The sequence below is a fragment of the Capricornis sumatraensis genome, chromosome 23, assembly GCF_032405125.1.
Source record: "Capricornis sumatraensis isolate serow.1 chromosome 23, serow.2, whole genome shotgun sequence".
Taxonomy (NCBI): Eukaryota; Metazoa; Chordata; class Mammalia; order Artiodactyla; family Bovidae; genus Capricornis; species Capricornis sumatraensis.
In genome coordinates this window covers 17,210,357-17,227,154 of record NC_091091.1, presented here as the reverse complement: position 1 = coordinate 17,227,154, position 16,798 = coordinate 17,210,357, and the positions used below count along the sequence as shown (strand labels likewise).

Sequence of the window (16,798 nt, the reverse complement as noted above, 5' to 3'; positions counted from 1 at the left end):
GAGGGTCAGGTACCCTCTTTGAGGAGGGACATCTGAGCCTGGGAGCCACAGGGCCATGTGGGGATGGAGCATTCAAGGCAGAGGGAGCAGGACATGCAAAGGCCCTGAGGCTGGTGTGTTACAGGGACAAGAGAGAAGCCAGTATGCCCAGAGGAAGTGAAAAAAGGGAGTGTTGTTGCAGATACTTTTGAAGAGGAACCCAGGGGCCAGGCCTTGTGGGGTGTTGTAGACTGTTGCAATAGGTACTGGGTGATGCTGTCCCAATCTGTCTTCACGCAGGACCAAAGGGCTTATTTGCCCGGCTTTTGGATGTACTGCCAACTGACAGATATCAGCTATCAGCCCTCTTCTTCATTACCCAATGTCATTCCCTTTTCCTGAGTAACACATGCAATGATTGATCAATATCGAGGTGTAAAGTGCCAAGACCCCAACTTTAGGTGACTCTGGAAGCCTGTGATAGCTTCAGAGTTCCCCATACCTTTGTTAAGCTGCATTGTATCTCATCTGTCTTTCTGCTTGGCCTGACTTTGTCTCCTACCCGTGGTGAGGATCCTAAAAATCCTCCCTAATAAACCTATATACTAACCCATGACAATATATTGGGAGTGATCCATGAAAGCAGATGCTAAGGTAGGATTTAGAGCTAGCTCACCTGCTGCCCGTCCAGAAATGAGTGCCCTATCACTGCTGGTATACTGTGCAGGTGCCCTGATGCAATGCTGCTAAGCTGCTTCAGTCGTGTCCGACTCTGTGCGACCCCATGGACTGCAGCCTACCAGGCTCCTCTGTCTATGGGATTTTCCAGGCAAGAGTACTGGAGTGGGTTGCCATTGCCTTCTCCTGTAACTGCATAGTGATACACCAGTTCAACTTACTGCTATGGGGGAAAAACACCATTTAATGAGACATGAAGACAAAGCACAAACTCGACTAAGGGGACACACGCTGTGGACCACACGCTGTGGACCACAGCATGGCTATGACCAGAGCAAGTGGGGGGACGGGGGAGGGGAGATGGATGGGTAAACGACAGCCTTGGGGGCGGGGTGGGGGGGTTGGTCAGGATTGATGATGACTAAGCAGACAACAGGATGGGACAGGAAATCAAAACCAATCATGAAAAGTAGACACACTGCCTGATGCAATAGAGGAGGGCAATTATTAAAATATTCACCAATGGAGAATGAGTTTGGCTTATTTGTGGAAAGGAATGCAGAAGGCATTGGAAAAACATGGGCAACTTTGTAATTGTAAGAACAGTGAAATTGGATTCTTGTTGTTTGGCTTTATTGATTCTTTTGAAAAAAGACAAGAAATAGTGAAATGGTCAGTTCAGTTCAGTTCAGTTACTCAGTCGTGTCTGACTCTGTGACCCCCTGAACCGCAGCACACCAGGCCTCCCTGTCCATCACCAACTCCCGGAGTCCACCCAAACCCATGTCTATTGTGTCAGTGATGCCATCCAACCATCTCATCCTCTGTCGTCCCCTTCTCCTCCTGCCTTCAATCTTTCCCAGCATCAGGGTCTTTTCAAATGAGTCAGCTCTCCACATCAGGTGGCCAAAGTATTGGAGTTTCAGCTTCAACATCAGTCCTTCCAATGAACACCTAGGACTGATCTCCCTTAGGATGGACTGGTTGGATCTCCTTGGAGTCCAAGGGGCTCTCAAGAGTCTTCTCCAACACCACAATTCAAAGGCATCAATTCTTTAGTGCTCAGCTTTCTTTGTAGTCCAACTGGTCAACCACCAATTAAAAGTTAAGGATAGGGTAACTTTCTGGTGGTCCAGTGGCTAAGATTCCATGTTCCCAATGCAGGGGGCCTGTGTTTGGTCCCTGGTCAGGGAACTAGATCCCACATGCTGCAACTATGACCTGGTGCAGCCAAATAAATAAGTATATAAATAATTTTTTTAAAAGAAGATGCTTCAGGGGAAACAGGAGTTAAAAAACCAAGTTGTCCACTTCATTCCTGCCTGGAGTCTAGGGGAAAAGGTGACAAGCCCTCTCTAGGATTAGAGACTCTTGCTCAAGGCCTGGAGTGAAGGTCAATCATTGCTGAAACACAGGTAAGCATAGCCTTGAGGTGGGAGGAAAGACCACAGTGTGGGCTCTTATATACTGATAGCTAAAATGAATCTAAAGAAAGCTGAGCTCCGAAGAATTGATGCTTTTGAACTGTGGTGTTGGAGAAGACTCTTGAGAGTCCCTTGGACTGCAAGGAGATCCAACCAGTCCATCCTAAGGGAGATCAGTCCTGGGTGTTCATTTGGAAGGACTGATGTTGAAGCTGAAACTCCAATACTTTGGCCACCTGAGGCAAAGAGCTGACTCATTTGAAAAGACCTGGATGCTGGGAAAGATTGAGGGCAGGAGAAGAAGGGGATGACAGAGGATGAGATGGTTGGATGGCATCACTGACACAATAGACATGGGTTTGGGTGGACTCCGGGAGTTGGTGATGGACAGGGAGGCCTGGTGTGCTGTGGTTCATGGGGTCGCAAAGAGTTGGACATGACTGAGCTATGGAACTGAACTGACCAATGATAGAATCCTGGGCCCCCTGAAGTAGAAGCAAAGAGTTCTGATGATTAGACCACCAGGGCAGTCCCTGTCTAATCTTCTTAAAATGTTTCTTGAATCAAGCCTTTGCCCAATAAGAGATTTAATAGTGCTTGGAGACTACAATATATCCCATTTCTCCTCCTTTTATTTTTCTTGGTTTCTCTTTCTCACCCTACTGTAACAAACTGCTTCAAGTCTTTATGAAAATATCCGAGCGGTATTTTGGAACTGAATTATTTGGAGTTACTGAAAGTGTTCCATCACATTATAATGGGTCACATTTGCATATAAGGAGGAAAGTTATCACCAAATCATACCTACTTCATGATTTGTGAACTGGGTATAGTCAATGTATCTGTCATTGTATTTTGTCAGTGTCTCTCAAAACACCATGTATTAAGCTGATCAGTTCATATTCTCTCATTGGTGATACAGTGGCGGCCTCCCAAATCAGAACCTGAGGCCTGATGTGCCCTTCCCTTCCTGGGGCCCACCTATGTGTTCCATTGAGTCAGGGGCCACTCTGTCGCGGTACCTCTCTGTACCTAGCTGCTGCTATCTCACCAGACTCCTGCTGCTCACCCGCTGCACAAGCCAGCAGGCAGGAGCTCCACTCTGGGGGGCACCAGCTTGGGGCCACCTCGGACGTCACAGACTGGCTGGTGGGGTCAGAGGTGGGCTGAGCCCACAGCACTCACTGACTCAGACGGTGATCATGCTTGATGGACTAGCCAAGCACCTCTATGTGGCCACAATGGTCTCAGCCGCTTGCGTGCCTGGTTCCACCAAGGGCTGGCGGCTGACATTGCTGGCGGGGCCGGGGCATCCATTGGCTGGCACAACCGTGGGCCCCTCCCCCAAGCAAGCAACAGTTAGTGAACAACTATCAATTAACTTCCCAGGTGGCGCTAGTGGTAAAGATCCCGCCTAGACTCCATTGAATCCCTGGGTCAGCAAGATCCCCTGGAGGAGGGGACAGCAACCCACTCCAGTATTCTTGCATGGAGAATACCATGGACAGAAGAATCTGGTGGGTTAGGATCCATGAGGTCGCAAAAGAGTCAGACACGACTGAAATCGACTTAGCACAGCACAGTTACCCTTAGTGGCTTGGCTTAGCCACTGGATGGTGCCAAAGTGGGTCCCTTCCCCCACTTGTATACAGAAGGAGCCTGAATTTGGACTGAAGGAAGATGGTTTTTTGAGATGCTAGTCTGCCATCTTGGTCTCCTAGCTTTCCGATTAAAGTTATTATTGGTTGTCCCAACAGCTGGTTTCCTGATTTATTAGCCTGTTGTGCAACCAGCAGAAGGAACTTGGGCTCAGTAACAGTGGTACCTATTTGTTCCTTTCCTTTTTATGGACGTGAATGATGGCTGTGGAGAGTTCTAGGCCATCAGGCAAATTATTGCTATTACAATCATGCATCTTGAAATAATGGAGCTGTAGTTCTAATGGGGACATCTGTTTCTGTTGGTGACAGGTGTTGGTGACACCTTCCAGATGCTCCATAAAACACGCTTGATCGTGCACTCAGTTCTTAATCAGGCCCAGTCTGCCAGGATGGGAGAAGCGGGCCCTGGTTCCTTGGGCTTAGCACCTGCAACACAAAAGTCCCAGGGCAGGCTGCACAGGAAGTGAGTTCTGAGCAGCTGCAGAGGTCTTATGTCAGTGGTACCTCTTTTAGGTAAACCTCTTTCAGCACAGAGAAAACTTCTTATGGTGAATTTGAAACTCTGATCTGTTACCAAATTGGTTGGACCCGTGCCAGTGTCCTAGCACCCACCAACACCCCTTGTCTTGGACAGGGAAGATTTTTTTTCCATAATATTTGCACAGCTAATAATGAAACCGATGCTAAGACTGGAAGGACACAAGCTTTTTTCAATGGCCAAGGATGGAGTAGGAACCTGGTTCACAAATCAACTTCTCAACCAGATTTGGGAAGAGACACCATTTATATAGGAGAGTTGAGGTTAAACAGAGGAACTGGAAGTAGCAGGAGGAACATTCATGAGTAATCTGAGAACAGAGGTGTGGTTTGGATGGGAACTGAGGCAATACTCCTTTTCAGTCCTTGTCTGGGCATTTCCAGCCGTTGGCATGGTGACTGTCCATCATCTTAGCGCTGGTGGGTGTGTCACTTAACATATGCTAATGTATTACAATGCGTGCACAATAAGGCTCAGGGTCTACTAGAAGGCAAATCTTCCACCATCTTAGGCCTTATTAGTTGTAACCGGTTCTGGTTTATTTCTTTGCGGCCTTTCTGAAGATGGCGGGCACAGTGGAGCGCTGCAGTGCCCAGGGCCACCTCAAGGGACCACGTGCTGTAGCTGGATGGCAGATGCAGATGATAGTCTTGTCTGGCGTCGGCGGCTGGCGAGTTAGACCCAAAGGCCTTATTTAGTTCTCTGGACACCAGTAAGTGAGCTAAATGTGTTTTCACAACAGTTACAGAATACAGTTCTGTATTCTTACAGAATAATTGTGTGTTAGCTACCTGTGACTATTTTTTGTGGAATTTGTTGGAATGACATAATCATATCCTAATAAGCATAAAACAAGCATATACACACGATGCATTTACCATCTTTTATGTTAAGATTGTACTTGTATGACCAGACACACGTTTGCATGTTTTTCTCTGTGTCTATGCCTATGGTGATTTGGTGCCAAATTATTAGTGCCTTTTGGGGCTTTCCAGGTGGCTTGATGGCAAAGAATTCACCTGCCAAGCAAGAGGCGCAGGGTTCAGTCCCTGGGTCAGGGAGATTCCCTGGAGGAGGAAATGGCAACCCACTCCAGTATCCTTGCCTGGGAAATCCCCTGGACAGAGGAGCCTGGAGGGCTACAGTCCATGGAGTTGCAAAAATTGGACAGACTTACTGACTAAACAAGGAATACTACCTTTCAATGGATTTCGTTGTCTAGGTACCAGTCAGGGCAAACCTAATCAAGTGTTTTTTTTTTTTTCTTTAAGTGAAAATTAATAACATAAATTTATTTGATTACTCACTAATAAATACCAGGGTATAAGTGTATATATTTAAGAATCATTGGATTCACTTTCTTCATGGTCTATAATTTGGTTCTGGTATCAGGACTGCTTATCTTAAATTCATACTAGATAATGGGTGAAAACTTTAGTGGTAATGTTTCAGCCCCCAAGACCAACTCTAATAACCCATATGGTTCTTGCTCAGGCAAGGATCTGGACTTGACTCACATAGTTGCTCTGATTGTTATCTTGCATTACAAATTGTTCCTCCTCTTTTTTGAGTTCATTTTTCAATCTAAATGAAGGAAGAGATAGTAAAAATCAGTTTTTGGCATATTATTATAGTAATATTTTACAGGTGCACTTTTCCAAAAAAGTCTTTAAAAAATTGAAGTACAGTTGATGTACAATATTAGGCAAGTTACAAGTGTACAATATAGTTGTTTGCAATTTTTAAAGGTTATACTCCATTTATTGGGTCTTCTCTGGTGGCTCAGATGGTAAAGTGTCTGCCTACAATGCGAGAGACCCAGGTTCGATCCTTGGGTGAGGAAGATCCTCTGGAGAAGGAAATGGCAACCCACTCCAGTACTCTTGCCTGGAAAATCCCATGGATGGAGGAGCCTGGTAGGCTGCAGTCCATGGGGTCGCAAAGAGTTGAACACAACTGAGTGACTTCACTTTCACTCCATTTATAGTTATCATAAGATATTGGCTATATTTCCTGCGTTGTACTTTATATGCTTGTAGCTTTTTTTTTTTTAAAATCTGCCTAATAGTTTGTGCCTCTTAATCCTGTGCTCCTCTATTGCCCTTCTCTGCTTCCCTCTCCTCACTGGTAAGCAATTTCTCTATATTAAAAAAAAATTTCTTATTCCTTATAAGTTTGTTTGTAAAAAGAGGAATTAAGCTAAAATTAAGGTCAATTTTTAAACTGTATTTAAGTGTTTAAAATCACTGTGTTCTGGTCATGGGCCTATGTGGCAATATCCTAAAATTTCACAAGATGGCGAGCATTTCCCTTTAAAGTGGAACTGAAAGGCTTTTACTGGAAAGGCAATATGCTTTTTGGTTCATTGAAACAAGAAATCCAGAACGCTTCCTACCCCTCCTTTTCTTACCTATGCTTGTAGTTCAAAAAGACAAAGCAAAACATCTTGTTTTACTTTCTTTTTGTACCAAAGATGAAAATAAAAATAAACGTGCTTTTAGTAATTTCTTCTCATTCTTCCTAGTTTTATTTTATTTTATTTTTATTTTTATTTTTTTTAATTTTAAAATCTTTAATTCTTACATGTGTTCCCAAACATGAACCCCCCTCCCACCTCCCTCCCCATAACATCTCTGTGGGTCAACCCCATGCACCAGCCCCAAGCATGCTGTATCCTGCGTCAGACATAGACTTTAGAGCAACAGGCATAACTTTTCCAGAACCATTTTGATTACAAAGATCAAAGCTTTATTAACTTGATAAAGAAATTACTAGCTGAAAGCATCAAGAGTCTGAGCTTGCCATGAGTCCAAGTGAGGCCAAGTCATTTTATTCCCAAGCAATCTTTCATGTTCTCATCTTGTCCAAATCTAAATATTATCTAAACCAACCTGTGGCTTCTAGTGTTTTAACACAAAAATCCTGCCCAGAACTCAGAGGCAACCATATGGAAAAGACCCTGGGGATACTTAATTCTGTTCTTTAATTGTTAAAGAAATTAACTCTTGAAGCAAATATTTTAAGGTTTTTTGAGAAAACAAGAGTAGGAAATAGGGCTATAACCCATGACTATAGGCCTTCTGTCAATTTTTCCACCCTACTCCGAGGCTCTGCTTTCTGGTAGCTCAGCTGACAAAGAATCCACCTACAATGCAGGAGACCCTGGTTCTATTCCTGGGTCGGGAAGATCTCCTGGAGAAGAGACGGGCTACCCACTCCAGTATTTTGGCCTGGAGAATTTCATGGACTGTATAGTCCATGGGGTCTCAAAGAGTTGGACAGGACTGAGCGACTTTCACTTTCACTTCAAGGCTCCATAAAGTATTCTTGGACTTTCAAAGGACTGCCTAGACCAGTCAGTAGTGGCCCAATTACCTTGTTGAAATGCTTCCATTTCCATGGGGTTAACTTCTAAACAACACTTCAGATACCTGATCTTCAAACTACTTAACTGATCTTACCCCAGAGAGCAGGAAGCTCCATCTTGAAGAGAGGACACTTGGGCTTTGGGGAAGGAGAAACTTTGTGGGAAGTGATACTGACTTAGACTGGGTTGGGATGCTCTAGTTGGGACCTTGGCAGCCTCCAAGTATGTAGCTGGGTTGGGAAATGTTAAAATGATTGGATATATTGGAATCAGAGGCACATGTCACAGTTTTACCCCGTGTTGACCTGACATGCTTTGTACTCTACATAATTAGTAATTAAGTGATCCAAGAGAAATCACTTATCTACTGTGGTCCATGGTTGCTTCATCTGAAGTTGGAATTCATGACATCTTAGAAAGTTTCCTATTTCTGAAATGTGATTCCATTTCCTGAGTCATCTTGTAGAAATAGAAAGAACACTAATTTAGCTATGTGCTCTGTAGAGAATTGCATAATTTTTCTTAACCCCTGTTTTAATCTGCTAATTCTGCACTGTAATAATTCCTAACAGCTAATATCTCAGGATTGTGTAACAATTGATTTAAAAAGTGAAACAATTGGAGTGAATTAATTATAGACAGCAAAAGGACATATGAGTGTAAGAAATGATTCTGCTTTTAATTAGTCTTTTCCCCCCAAAAAATCCAGTATAGAGAATTATCTTATATGCATAGTAAAAGTCTTGCTCAAGGGTAGAGACCTTGTCAATAAATACGTTCATAGTCCCAAAGCCTTGTGCAGTGCTTGGTGTAGGTATAAATGTGCTCAATAAGTTTATTTAAAAAAAAAAGATATGTGAGGCTTCTCCTATTAAGCTTACCATATCCAGGGAAGCTATAATAAGTTATTTAGCAATACTGCTGGTTCAAATAGTTTTGTCTTGGAGAGAGTTAAATGAATAGAAAAATTCATGGACACTAACAATCATTGGAACTTCTTTGACTCTTTCTGGTTAAAATGGAACAGGGAAAATGTGAACTGATGTATAAAGTTTATCAGTTAATTCTTTCTGGAAGCATTTAATTGATTGGGTAGATACTATGTGACAGGCACTTTCAGCAGCTACTGTGTGCATGGACTTGCTCCAAGCATCATGGGAGATTTTCAGTGTTGTTAATGTTATTGAATTGTAAGACACAGTCCCTGTTTTGTAAGTGGTGGAGGTCTCACTGAAGAAAGGCAGAGTATACATATTCTTACATCTTGGATGAAAGAATCATAACTTTTAAGAAGCAGCTCATACTCTAAAGTGAAGCTATAATTGGTGATTGAACATAGTGAAATCTTAAAAGAAGTGATGATATGAATTGGTCATGGAGGACAGGAAAGGAAATTTCAGATGGGTGAAACTATTCTGAACTCTGGACAAGTAGATTGCAAAGAGACTGAGTAGATGGAGCAAAGGGCTTTAAATGATTTGGTAAAGTTGGGGCTTGGGTTGATATGAAGTTGAAGTTGGCATTTAGAAAGTAATCTGAATACTGAGTTAAAAAATTTTAATTTGATTAGGTAGAAATATATTTTTTTCTGATTGCAGGGTCAACGTATATTCTTTTTCTTTAGTTCCCCATTTAAAACTTTTATTTATTTATTTTTAAAATTTATTCATTTTAATTGGAAGCTAATTACTTTAAAAATTTATCTATTGTTAATTGAAGGATAATTGCTTTACAGTATTGCATTGGTTTCTACCAAACAGCAACATGATTACATAGAAATTTGAGCAAGAAGATGTGATAAAATAATGTGAGTACAGATGATATTTGACAGAAATTATGCAGGAGTTCTCAAAAATGGTTTGGAATATTATCAGGATGGAGCTCAAAAGGTGCTAGAGGTCTCCATTTCTAGACAGAGCATTTTGAGGGTCCAGACAACCACTACAGCCATGGAGGTGCAGAGAAGTGTGATGATGTTCAGTTCAGTTCAGTCGCTCAGTCGTGTCTGACTCTTTGCGACCCCATGAACCACAGCACACCAGGCCTCCCTGTCCATCACCAACTCCCAGAGTCCCCCCAAACCCATGTCAATCGAGTTGGTGATGCCATCCAATCATCTCAACCTCTGTTGTCCCCTTCTCCTCCTGCCCTCAATCTTTCCCAGCATCTGGATCTTTTCCAATGAGTCAGCTCTTCGCATGAGGTGGCCAAAGTATTGGAGTTTCAGCTTCAGCATCAGTCCTTCCAGTGAACACCTAGCACTGATCTCCTTTAGAATGGACTGGTTGGATCTCCTCGTAGCCCAAGGGACTCTCAAGAGTCTTCTCCAGCACCACAGTTCAAAAGTATCAATTCTTTGGCACTCAGCATTCTTTATAGTCCAACTCTTACATCCATACATGACCACTGGAAAAACCATAGCCTTGACTAGATAGATCTTTGTTGTCAAAGTAATGTCTCTGCTTTTTAATATGCTATCTAGGTTGGTCATAACTTTCCTTCCAAGGAGTAAGCGTCTTTTTATTTCATGGCTGCAGTCACCATCTGCAGTGATTTTGGAGCCCAGAAAAATAAAATCAGCCACTGTTTCCACTGTTTCCCCATCTATTTGCCATGAAGTGATGGGACTGGATGCCATGATCTTAGTTTTCTGAATGTTGAGCTTTAAGCCAGCTTTTCACTCTCCTCTTTCACTTTCATGTTTGATGATGAAGTTTGATGATGAAGGAACCAGAATTAGTTGGACAGGCCCAAAGAAGCCAATGGAGGAGAAATACTTTAAAAAGAAGGAATAAATAAGATTTAATTGAGAAGGTGGGAAATTTCCCCCTGAGTGGTCTCTGGATTGATTAACAGGATTTCCTGTTGCTGCTGCTGCTAGGTCACTTCAGTCGTGTCAGACTCTGTGCGACCCCATAGATGGCAGCCCACCAGGCTCCCCCGTCCCTGGGATTCTCCGGACAAGAACACTGGAGTAGGTTGCCATTGCCTTCTCCAGTGCATGAAACTGAAAAGTGAAAGTGCAGTCGCTCAGTCGTGTCCGACTCTTAGCGACCTCATGGACTGCAGCCTACCAGGGTCCTCTGTCCATGGGATTTTCCAGGCAAGAGTACTGGAGTGGGGTGCCATTGCCTTCTCTGGAGGATTTCCTAGTTGGCCCTAATTAAGAGAGCGGTTTTGACTGAGTGATACTAATACTTAACTTACTTTACTTGGAAGAAAGCAGACAATGGTGTGGGAAATTTCAGTAATGAGGAAAGAGATGCTCTATTTGAGTACTTAAATGGAGGTGGGCAAGGTCTGAATGACTTAAGTGGGGGCTGGATTAACTGGAAAAATTGTGTGGAAGGGGAATAAAGATACCTAGGATCTGGGACAGTTTGCAGAGTGAAGGCAGAATGAGGTACAGGGATGAAAATAGGGACCTTGGGCCATGGTGTTTGTCCTGAATTCTGAGGTCCTTAGCCCCTTCCTCCATTCTACTCCCAGTAATCCTGCAACTAAGTAAGGGAATATTGTAGGATTTTTTTTCCATAGAGAAACTAAATTGGTCTAGAGAAAAGACTTTCACATACTGACATCTAGATAGAAAGTGTCCACCAAGCTGTTAGTACAATGAAAGAAAAAAAATATCTCAACGCACAAGGATCACAAAGCTTGGTGCTGAGATTCAAAATCTTGAAAATTCTGAGAGAGAGAGAGAGAGAGAGAGAGAGAGAGAGAGAGAGAGAGAGAGAGGATGAGTGCCTGCATGCCTGTGAGTGATCTAACCATCTGTAAAGATTTTGAGTCAGAAAACTTTCCGAGTGGACAAGAGCAAATTGGATGCCAACAAACACATTTCATAAAATTTAGGGGAAATAATGATCAAACTAGATTAGGCATCTTTGATCATAAATGTTACTTATTTTGCCTCTTGATCTGTGCCCTGGTTTTCGAGTTACCAGGATAAACTGGAGGTGGTTTCACACCAGTTCACATAGAGCTATCTTATTTATTTACTTATTTACTTACTGGTCACATGGCTTGTGAAATTTTAATCCTCCAACCAGGGATCAAACCTGGGCCCCTGGCAGTGAGAGTATAGAGTCCTAACCACTGGACTGCCAGGGAATTCTCAGACCTATCTGATTTAGAGGTGGCATCAGGTTGTTTAATAGTTAAGAAATCAGACTCTGGAGCCAGTCCATCAATTCAAAGCCCAACTCTGGTGCTTATTAGCCATGTGACTTTGGGCATGCCAGTTAGTCTCTGGAACTCTATGTTTTCATCTGTTAAATGTAATGCCTTGCTACAGTACTTACTTCATTGGAATATTATGCATCTAGAATGAATAAATGTGTCAGTTTAAGGTCAGTTTAGTTTAGTCATTCAGTAGTGTCTGACTCTATGACCCCATGGACTGTAGCATGCCAGGCTTCCCTGTCCATCACCAACTCCTGGAGCTTGCTCAAACTCATGTCCATCAAGTCGGTGATGACATCCAACCATCTCATCCTCTGCCATCCCCTTCTCCTCCAGCCTTCAACTGAGTATAAATGTTGACTATATTTCCAAATGGTCATCTGAATTAAATTTGCCCATTCCTGTCCATTTTAGTTCACTGATTCCTATGATGTTGATATTCACTCTTGCCACCTCCTGCTTGATCATATCCAATTTACCTTGATTCATGGGCCAAACATTCCAGGTTCCTATGCAGTATTGTTCTTTACAGCATCGGACTTTACTTTCACTCCCAGATACATCCACAGTTCAGTTAACTTCAGTCACTCAGTTGTGTCCGACTCTTTGCAACCCAATGAATCACAGCACGCCAGGCCTCCCTGTCCATCACCAACTCCCAGAGTTTACTCAAACTCATCTCCATTGAGTTGGTGATGCCATCCAATCATCCTCTGTCATCCCCTTCTCCTCCTGCCTTCAATCTTTCCCAGCATCAGGGTCTTTTCAAATGAGTCAGCTCTTCCCATCAGGTGGCCAAAGTATTGGAGTTTCAGCTTCAACATCAGTCCTTCCAATGAACACTCAGGACTGATCTCCTTTAGGATGGACTGGTTGGATCTCCTTGCAGTCCAAGAGACTCTCAAGAGTCTTCTCCAACACCACAGTTCAAAAGCTTCAATTCTTTGGCACTCAGCTTTCTTTATAGTCCAACTCTCACATCCATACATGACCACTAGAAAAACCATAGCTTTGACTAGTCGGAATTTTGTTGGCAAAGTAATGTCTCTGCTTTTTAGTCAGCTGTCTAGGTTGGTCATAACTTTCCTTCCAAGGAGTAAGCTTCTTTTTATTTCATGGCTGCAGTCACCATCTGCAGTGATTTTGGAGCCCCCTCCCCAAAAAAGTCTGACACTGTTTCCAGTGTTTCTCCATCTATTTCCCATGAAGTGATGGGACCAGATGCCATGATCTTAGTTTTCTGAATGTTGAGCTTTAGGCCAACTTTTTCACTCTCTTCTTTCATTTTCATCAAGAGGCTCTTTTTCACTTTCGGACATAAGGGTGGTGTCATCTGCATATCTGAGGTTATTGATATTTCTCTTGGCAATCTTGATTCCAGCTTGTGCTTCCTCCAGCCCAGCGTTTCTCGTGATGTACTCTGCATATAGATTAAATAAGTACGGTGACAATATACAGCCTCGATGTACTCCTTTCCTGATTTGGAACCAGTCTGCTGTTCCATGTCCAGTTCTAACTGTTGCTTCCTGACCTGCACACAGGTTTCTCAAGAGGCAGGTCAGGTCGTCTGGTATTCCTATCTCTTTCAGAATTTTCCACAGTTTGTTGTGATCCACACAGTCAAAGGCTTTAGCATAGTTAATAAAGCAGAAATAGATATTTTTCTGGAACTCTCTTGCTTTTTTGATAATCCAGCAGATGTTGGCAATTTGATCTCTGGTTCCTCTGCCATGTGTAAAACCAGCTTGAACAACTGGAAGTTCATGGTTCATGTATTGCTGAAGCCTGGCTTGGAGAATTTTGAGCATTACTTTACTGAGTGTCATTTCTGCTTCGGCCCAGCCTCTTCATTCTTTCTGCAACTATTAGTAATTGCCCTCTGCTCTTCCCCAGTATCATTTGCATACCTTTCTCCCTGGGAGGCTCATCTTCCAGTGTCATATCTTTTTGGCTGTTCACACTATTCATTCTGGCATTCTGGCGACAAGAAGACTGGGGTGGTTTGCCATTTCCTGCTCTGGTGGACCACTTTTTTACTGACAAAGGTCTGTATAATCAAAGCTATGGATTTTCCAGTAGTCATGTACTGATGTGAGAGTTGGACCATAAAGAAGGCTGAGCGCCAAAAAATTGATGCTTTCCAATTGTGATTCTGGAAAAGACTCTTGAGAGTCCCTTGGACAGCAAAGAGATCAAACCAGTCACTCCTCCTAGAGGAAGTCAGCCCTGAATATTCATTGGAAGGACTGATGCTGAAGCTGAAGCTCCAATACTTTGGCTACCTGGTGGTAAGAGCCAACTCATTAGAAAAGACCCTGATGCTGGGAAAGATTGAAGGCAGGTGGAGAAGAGAGTGACGGAGGGTGAGATGGTTAGATAGTACCACTAACTTAATGAACATGAATTTGAGCAAACTCCAGGAGACAGAGAAGGACAAAGAAGTCTGATGTGTTGCAGCCCATGGGATCACAAAGATTCAGAGATGACTTAGTGAACAACAACAACAACAACAAAGGAAGGCTCTAAAGGGAGGGGATATATGTATACACAGAGTTGATTCACTCTGTTGTACAGCAGAAACCAACAAAACATTGTAAAGCAATTATACTCCAACATTAAAAACAAAAAAAGATATACAGTTGGGTCTGGGAAGGCTCAGCTTAGGCACTGGAGTCTACAACACTGACAACTATATGAACCTCAGTGAGCACTGCTGGGCTTCCATAGTGGTAGCAAGGGCAATAGGGGCCAGTTACTACCACTAATAGTAGTAACTCAAGGCCCAGCGACCAGGGATCAGGACAGGTGTTGGTGGTGGCCAGAGCTGGTGGTGGGCACAGATTCAGCTGCAGGGGCCAGTTGTGGTCTTTTGTTGGGGCAGAGGCTGGATGCAAGCACACATACAGTGTGTAGGGGCTGGGGTAGGCAGCAAGGATTGGGCCAACTGAGGGCTCACTGGCAGTTGCAGGGGTCCTGGCTATTAGTGTGCTCTTCCACAGCTGCGAACTTTTCCCCTAGACATGTGCACTGCAGTGGAGACCACAGACAGGGCTCAGATTGCAGGCATGCAGGTGCTCAGTTGGAGGGGTTGGGTTAATCTAAGTGTATGCCCAACAGTGGGTATCAGCCAGGGGAGTCTAGGCTTGCATCTTGTACACACATAGCCTCAGAAACCTGAGCTGGCTTTTTGTGGTTCTTGGTCTCTGGCTGGGGTCTGGGGACAGGGAGTGGGGAGGGACTCTAGTAGCTGCATCAGCAAATACTTGTGAATTTGTGAATATTTGAATTCACAAATGTGAATGTGAATACAGTGAATACTTCTGATTCAAAAGCTGATCTCATCTGCAGGAGATGCCAGGTGGCTTGCAGCATGTTGGTTTAATCAGTGATTAAATCTGCTGAGTTTGTCTCCTGAGTAGGTCACTATGAACTGCAGTGACCCCCACCATGTGGCTGCTATTAGTAACCCCTGCTTTTCTTCTTGTTCCTCACCATCCTTATACATCTCAGCTTTGTGAGTCTGTGAGGGTGAAATCAAAGCAGAACATTTGTACAGTGACCCCAGAGGCTGGAGAAGCCTGTTGCTCAGTCTTCTCTCCCTTTCCTGGTGAGGGGAACTGTTTCTAGCTGGGAGGTTCCTTCTTGGCACTGAACACTGCTGACTCGGGGTGTGGCATGATTTTTAACCTTCACCAATGCCTGGAAAATCCCATGGATGGAGAAGCCTGGCAGGCTGCAGTCCATGGGGTCACTAAGAGTCGGACATGAGTGAACGACTTCACTTTCACTTTTCACTTTCATGCATTGGAGAAGGAAATGGGAACCCACTCCAGTGTTCTTGTCTGGAGAATCTCAGGGATGGGGGAGCGCGGTGGGCTGCTGTCTATGGGGTCGTACAGGGTTGTATAGGGTCGGACATGACTGAAGCAACTTAGCAGCAGCAGCAGCAGCAACACCCATCCTCCACCTATTCACAAATTAGAATCCTGGTAAGAGACTTAGAAAGTAAATTCTGTACTCAAATATTCCCACATATTCTTTTAATGGTCACTGGGAGCAAAGAGCAAGAGAGTATGTCTTTGATTAACAACCTAGTGCTTTTTGAACTCTGCCTGAGGGCATCTGGTAAAAGATTGTTGCCTATTAAACTTTGAGGTCCCTACTATCTGGGGTAAGACAGGTTATCACAAACTTTCATAACCTTTCAGCTTTCTCATGTTTGTGTACTAGAAGTTAATATTTAATAGCAAGTATTTCCTACATTTAATATTATGTACACAATTTCTTCAGATTCACATGATTAAAAACACCTTGCATTTGAGAAGCAAAGATTTTTCAACTGGCAGTTCTGATTTTACCCCTCTGTGTGACTAGATGCAGAAGTATGCCTCTCTGAACCATTGTCACATTGCTCTTAAAATTTGGAAATAAGGCATTTAATTATATGATTTCTAAGATCTGTTCCACCTCAATCATTTCTATGTGTTCTTCCTTCTGTGAAGAGTAAAATGGCCAGGCATATGAGCACCCAGAAAGGCTGCATAGAAAAGGTTAAGACACAAGTTTCTTAGGCAAAAGAATTACTAGAAGAGATGCTAAGAGAGAGAGCGAGCAAGAGAGAGGAAGAGTAAAATTGTTTTAAAATTTGCTATTTTTCCAGTACCAAGATTGAGAGAGAGTGAGAGAAGAAATATAATCATTTAAAAAATCTACTCTTCTTTCAAGACCAGAAATGTCCTAAGGCAGTGGATATTAAGTATGGGATGGGATAGCTAATAACTGCATTTCTTTGAAATTAAGTTCTTTGAATCTTTGAATCCTGGCTTCCTGAAATTCTAAATATTACAAAGGGCCAAATTGTTCTGAACTCTCATTTTTATTTAATCATGGTGAAATTAATGACTCAATAACTAATTTTAAACAGATTTTTATGCCAAAATGAGATTGTAAGATACATCATAATTAC

General features: G+C 43.0%; 1 pseudogene; it reads right to left on the bottom strand.

The window, feature by feature from the left end:
- Positions 1-2,871: 2,871 nt before the first annotated feature.
- LOC138070538 (multiple coagulation factor deficiency protein 2 homolog pseudogene) lies at positions 2,872-13,800 on the bottom strand (annotated as a pseudogene).
- Positions 13,801-16,798: the final 2,998 nt, after the last annotated feature.